The sequence below is a fragment of the Neophocaena asiaeorientalis genome, unplaced genomic scaffold (genome assembly GCF_003031525.2).
Source record: "Neophocaena asiaeorientalis asiaeorientalis breed wild unplaced genomic scaffold, Neophocaena_asiaeorientalis_V1.1 scaffold113, whole genome shotgun sequence".
NCBI lineage: Eukaryota > Metazoa > Chordata > Mammalia > Artiodactyla > Phocoenidae > Neophocaena > Neophocaena asiaeorientalis.
Genome location: NW_020172316.1, coordinates 2,876,194 through 2,883,298, shown reverse-complemented (window position 1 = coordinate 2,883,298; position 7,105 = coordinate 2,876,194).

Genomic DNA, 7,105 nt, shown 5'->3' with positions numbered 1-7,105 from the left:
TCCATGCTTTGGAAAAGAAGAAAAACTAAGTTTAAAACGAAACTGCTTTTGTAGTGAAAAGAGCACTTTCATACAGCGCTGTAACCCCTTTGAAGATTAATTTGGGCATATGTATAAAGAACATTCAAAATACCCATGCCTTCTAAATATGAATACATACTAATATATTCAGCTCCTGAAATATTCATAAGGAAAAAAATCCTAAATAAAAAAAAATTCTGCACAAGGATATTTTTATAATAAAATAGATGAGACACAACCTAAATTCTCATGGTAAGAGTAGTTACAGGAGTTATAGAACATCCACACCAAGAAAATTCTAAGCAATTCCATGTCAATGAAAGAAAACATGGATATCCATGTCTTAACCAAGACCTGTTGTATATCTCGTGCTAGCTGGGGCTTTTGATAAAAGTTCTTGGTCTTCTATTAGCTTTTGAGAACTGAAAGGTATGTCTTTATAGGTAGAGTAGGCCCTATACGGAAACCAAGTACATCACCAACTTGATGTGATATGAGTAACACAATAAGCTCTTGGTACTCAAGGTATTATAGTGATACTTTTCCTCAGCTCAGATTCTACAGCAGAAGGGAGAAAGTGAGTGAAATACTAAACTATCTTTCAGTCCCCTTTAAAGGTCGTAATCCAAGATTAAGTTATTCAGACAAATAGGCCTTCAAATAAGGGAACCTGAAACCTTGGTAGTCTAACAAGGGGTCAGGACCAGGCAGGCACAGCAGCTTTAAGAGCCACTTGGACTTTGGACAATGGCTGATAGAGTTGGACTTTTGAAGCCTAAAATCCACTAACCTCTGGGGACCAAAATGAAGTTTACACTCTGGATTCTTTGTATCTTCTATGGTTAACCAATGCCAAAACCATCCCTTTCATAGACTGAAAAGGCAATTGTCAAAACTCTCCCTTTCATAGGCATTCCATGGTGTTGCTCTACCCTTTTAAAATCCCCGTCATCCTTTAATTTAGCCCAAAAATGTAGCTGCACTGACCACAAAGAGCTGCTTTTAAAATGTACTTATGTCAAAAGGTAAATGCAAATTCTCCAGTCCCTCTTTTTCCTTTGTGAAGCATGGATTAGGTCAGGAGGCAGCTTCATACTGAGGGTAAGAGAGAAGAGAATTTAGTATATTTACTAAGGGGAAAAATGACAGTGATACTCATAGTGGTCTGGCCACGTTGTGGTGTGAGGAGTCTGTCTTCCCTGATAAGAAGAAGAGGAAGTTTCCCTTTGCTAAAGAGTCAGCATTCAAGAATGCTGTAGGAGTAGATGTGGAACTCCAAAGGCAGGAAGCAATTTCAAAGGAGTTTACCTGTAGAGCTGGGCTTAAAGTAAGGCCTGCTCTCAAAGGAAATGTATGGTGCCATAATTCTGCCTAAAGCTGCTTGAATAACGGTTTAGGACACCTGCCTCCTCCTTCTTCCTCTAAATCTTGGAGCATAGAGAATTTAATGTCACTGGAGGTTGTGATGGGAGGGGAAGTAGTAGAGATACCAAAACCCAGGGAGTCAGCTTTCCATTTCCCTGGAACTGAAAAGGGTTGGGTAGAACCAACTCCTGCTTTCTACCGTTCTCTCCATTGGCACAGGCTCTGGCCCAGCCCATCTGAGGATCATCATGACTCTTCCAATTCCTTGGAGGGCTTTGACTCTGAAACTCCATCAGAGGAGATGAGGAGGTGTGAGTGCAAAATGAGTATATTTAAAGCTACAGAAGTTGTTTTCCCCCATGTAAGAACCCCTTTCAATCTGTCCTCATTTTAGAAAGTTAAGACATTCTAATGCAAAGAAAATGTAGCCAATTTTCATAGGAAAAGCAAGACTGAAATATTTAGGATTTGTAAGAATGGCAATCCAGTCATTATGGTTGTTTAAAAACTCTCCTTTATCTAACCTAGTAAGGGGAAAAGATCGCCTGACTTAGGTTTCAATTATTTTTATTTCCTGAGCTCATGTTCTCATAATGGTTCAAATTGAGTAGAGATATCAGAAAATCATAAAATTTGAGAGCTAACTAGACCTGGGAGATCAGTTCTTCCTTTTCATTTTACAGCACAGAAACTTCAGAAAGGATAAATGGCTCAAATGTAGGAAGCCAAAAAGTTGCAAGAGAAGCAGTAAGTATAGATAATCCATAAAATGAAAATCAGACCAAATGAAATCTTGAGTAACTTCCTGGCAGAAAGAATAACTTCCCGGCAGAAATTGTCATTACATTTAAACATATTTTCTCTGCAGTTTCGGGTATATGTTTGTTGTCTGTCTTTTTGTTGGTTAGAAATGGAACAAAGTTTTCCAAAATTATTTTTTGCTGCTACGATGGAAATCTACAAAAATGGGTAATAGACTATTTCGGGACCATTGTTCAGAAGTGCATTTGTCTTAGAAATGGTTACCATGGAGATGAGCACATGTTGTATGACTCTATAGCTTTCCAGTTAGAGTCTTCTATGCTACTAAGACATAAATAGTCATATATACACATAGATGCACATGAGCCCAGGCACACATGCACACTGAAGTTACATTGTTCCTCTCTTTTTGTAATATAATAATAATAAAATTCCATGCAGTGCTCATCTCTAGTGATGGAAGTACCTGTAAATTCTAGACATTTTAAAAAGTAATGTTGTATAATGATATAAAAATTACTTTTTAAGAACATTGTAGTCTAAACCAAGCTTAAAAACTAATAACATATATAACTTGTAAAAAAAACAGTGAGAATATACTTCTTAGATGTCACTGCTCTTTCAAGTGTAAATATAAAAACAAGAACATTAAAAAAAACCCAGAGCATATTACAGAAAGTTTCCTGAGTTACTTTCCCAAAGCTTTCAATAATACTAGGTAAAATTATTTGCCTAGTGATTTTCCGTCTCCATCTTGTTGGCTATGTCATTTCTTTTTTTTTTCTTTTGTTTCCTTTCCTTTTTTTGCCTTTTCTTTTCCTTCAATATATATATATTTATTTATTTATTTATTTAAATTATTTATTTATTTATTTTTGGCTGTGTTGGGTTTTCGTTGCTGCACGCAGGCTTTCTCTAGTTGTGGTGAGCAGGGGCTACTCTTTGTTGTGGTGTGCGGGCTTCTCATTGTGGTGGCTTCTCTTGTTGCAGAGCACAGGCTCTAGGCACGTGGGCTTCAGTAGTTGTGGCACGCAGGCTCAGTAGTTGTAGCTCGTGGGCTCTAGAGCACAGGCTCAGCAGTTGTGGCACATGGACTTAGTTGCTCCGTCACATGTGGGATCTTCCCAGACCAGGGCTTGAACCCGTGTCCCCTGTATTGGCAGGCAGATTCTCAACCACTGTGCCACCAGGGAAGCCCAATAAATATATTTTTTAAGATGCTTAAATTCCTGAGAGACTGACCACTTTCAGGGGATTACAAAGGCATATGTTTTGATTAAAAGTTGTTTTTTTTTATTTTACTTTTTTGTTTATTTTTTTAGTGGACATTTTCAAATTTTCAAACACCCCCCCCCACCATGTACCCATCACCCAGCTTCAATACCTGTAACCATTAGGCCAGTTCTGTTGGTTACCTGCCTTCCCCCATCATTTTAAATCTAATCCAAAACATCATGATAGAGATTATTTTGAATAATTACAGTAGCCAATAAAAAACCTTTTTTTCCTCCATAATTTGGATTTTTTTCTACTTTTCTTGGAAATTTCAAAGGTTTCATTGTGTATAGGGTGCAACATGAAGCACTAAATTCAGTAGTGTAATAATGACTAGAGCTAGAATAGTAACAATAATAATCTTGTTTCCTCAACCATTCAAGGAATTTAATACACTGATGATTTAGCCGTATTTAGCTTTGAAGTTACACAGCATCATTTGTGTTTCTTTTCTTATAACAGAGCTAATTTTTTTCAAGGCTAATTAGTGCATATGTATTTAGAAGTATATTTAAAGGAAGCCATGCACCTTGACTTGTTTTATAGAAACATAAGAAATGTACATCAAATAAACAAAATCAGTATATGTTTTTGCTTTTTTCCCCCAAGACAGCTATTTTAACATATTTGATTTATAAACAAATACTCTATAATTGCTAAAAAGTACCAAAAAAATACAACTATAAAACAGCACATCATCCTTCACAGTCTTTTCATAAAAATAGTCATGTAAAGCTTCTTAATGTTTTTTTAAAAAATGCTGCCATTTTCCAACTGAAGCATCATGTAGTTTTACAGCTGGGATAAATTCTTCAGCTGAAAAGCAACAAAATCAAAAACCGATATCAGCAAAAAAGTTGGTAATATAATCTTTATTCCCTGACTTTCACTTTAGTGCTCTTCTCACACTGCTTTCTTGAATTTCAGAACTGAAAGATTTGTGAAACTTGTATTTTCCCCTGAAATTCATCAGTTGAATATGTTTTATTGTTCATGTTAAATACTTATTTATAATGTATTATTTTAAATCCAAATCTTTAAAAATCTAAAGTCTTTACATCTTGACCTTTTAAACCAAAAAGTAACAGGACTTAACTATCATAGAATGAGATACCTCTCCAAGATGAGAAAAAAATCCTTTCACTCTATGTAGTCTCATCCTAAAGTAATTAATATAGTTTTGAATACACATTGTTTACAAAGAATGAGCGCTTTCTCCTATATGTATAGGTGTAGTGATTCTAGTTTCTATTCATCATCATAGAATATCTATAGGGATATTCCCAGAGAAATATTTATTCTTTTTTTCAATATAAATTTATTGATTGATTTTTGGCTGTATTGGGTCTTCGTTGCTGCGCGCGGGCTAATTGATTAACGGTGAGCAGGGGCTACTCTTGGTTGCGGTGCTCAGGCTTCTCATTGCGGTGCTCGGGCTTCTCATTGCGGCGGCTTCTCTTCTTGTGGAGCACGGACTCTACGCGCATGGGCTTCAGTAGTTGTGGCACCTGGGCTCAGTAGTTGTAGCACGTGGGCTTAGTTGCTCTGCGGAATGTGGGATCATCCTGGACCAGGGCTTGAACCTGTGTCCCCTGCATTGGCAGGCGGATTCTTAACCACTGCGCCACCAGGGAAGTCCCCAGAGAAAAATTCTTTAGGAGCATTTCTAGGGGAAAAAATGTTATGTGGAACTCCTGACTCGATTGAGAGAGGATTGAAGATAAAAATATGACACGTCATTTTGCTTTGGACCAATTCATCATCCAGCTAAACGTTGACACTAAGATACATTTTGAGGGGAAGTACTATGGCTTTCTAATTCATCCATCTAAAAATCCAGGAAAATAGATGGTTTCCTTAATAAACTGGATCATGTAACGCGAGATCCAAATGTTTTATAAACTTCTTGACCATTTTTCCGTTGTTGGCTTATTCCAGTGCTTTAGACAACATATTCAGTTAGCTTTACCACTGATCATGTTTTTTTGGTTGACACAAAATTACTTATTTCATTTTATTTTATTTATTTACTTTTTTGGCCACTCTATGTGGCTTGTGGGATCTTAGTTCCCCTACCAGGGATCAAACCCAGCCCTGGCAGTGAAAGCTCCAAGTCCTAACCACTGGACCACCAGGGAGTTCTCAAAGTTACTTCTTTTAAATTTCAAGATACACTCTTTAGTATTTTTATTTTTGTAAATATTTACTTATTTTATTATTTATTTCTTTAGGGTGCTCTGGGTCTTAGTTGCAGCACACGGGCTCTTAGTTGTGACATGCAGGCGGAATCTAGCTCCCCAACCAGAGATGGAACCCGGGCCCCCTACATTGGAAGCGCAGAGTCTCACCCACTGGACCACCAGGGAAGTCCCTTTAGTATTTTAAATGTTCTAGGATTTTATTAACTTAGTTGACATGATCCATATTATTCCTGATTTAAAATAATTTGGTCATGTTTCTTCTCAGTTCTTTATCATTTTAAATAAAATACCACATATATTTTATTTTTTCCCTTTTTTATAATTAATGTAGTTAAAGATGTTTAAAGAAGAATAACTTCCTGACAGAAAGTGAGGAGGTCAACATTCCTTGAGGTTACACCCTGGAATGGAATTTTCTGTCATTGACAATCTAGCACTTTCTGAATATGACCTCTGTCTGCCCCCACTTCCAATCTATTAAATCCCTTTAATCTCTCTAATTGGACAGCTGTCCCTACCACTTTATTGAGGCTCTTCTATGTAAAATCATCAGTTGATTTCATTTTATTGTGTCATGTTATCTCTTCTTGGTTCTCTGTATCCTGACTTCTCTGTAATTTTTATACAACTTGTTTTTTTTAAACTCTATTTAGCCTTTGATTATATGGCCCAGGTTTTCTACAGGCTCCTATAGCTTCCCCTTATGTGTTTTTTTTTTTCATGTTTCGCTTGCTTTTTTGGTCCCCAAGATTTGTCCCCCATGATGTTGTCCTTGGCTGGGCTTTCTCCTAAACTGACTCCTTTGAGAAATTCATTTCTTCTCTTTAAGCCATCACCTCTACATGAATGATCTCAACTCAACTCAGATATTCTGGCTTCACTCACTCACTCATCCATCTGTGAAATATTTATTAAATTCTTACATTGTGGCAGGCACTAAGTAAATAAATTGTGTTCCTCAACACTGTAAAAATACAACTCATAACCCTCTAGAGAGGTTATGAGACTAACTAGAAACTGTGACTAACTAGAAGGCTAGCTAGAAACTGTGAAGTTATTTTTGATGAACCTCTTTCTTCAATTCCTATATTCATTCTTTCATTAACTTTCATTTATTTTTTAAAAGTACCTTGAGCGATCAGTTTTTCTTACGGGCTTCAACATAATCCAAGTTGCCATGTCCCTTATACCTTGGTTATTATCTTTGCTTCCTAATTGGTCCCCTATTTTCTTCAGCTTGTACAGTAATATTTCTTACTGCATCACTCTTACTGTTCATAAACATTACAAGCCCAAACATCTCCACCTGGTTTTTGAGGCTTACATAATCTAGACCTAGCATACCGTGTAAATTGTGTTCCCAAGAAGCACTTTTCTTAAACAGCCAGAAAGTTTCCCCGCAGACATGTATTATTTTCACTTCTATGTTTTTGCTAATACTGGTTTTCTTATTCTGTGATTTATTTTTTTCTCTGTTGATG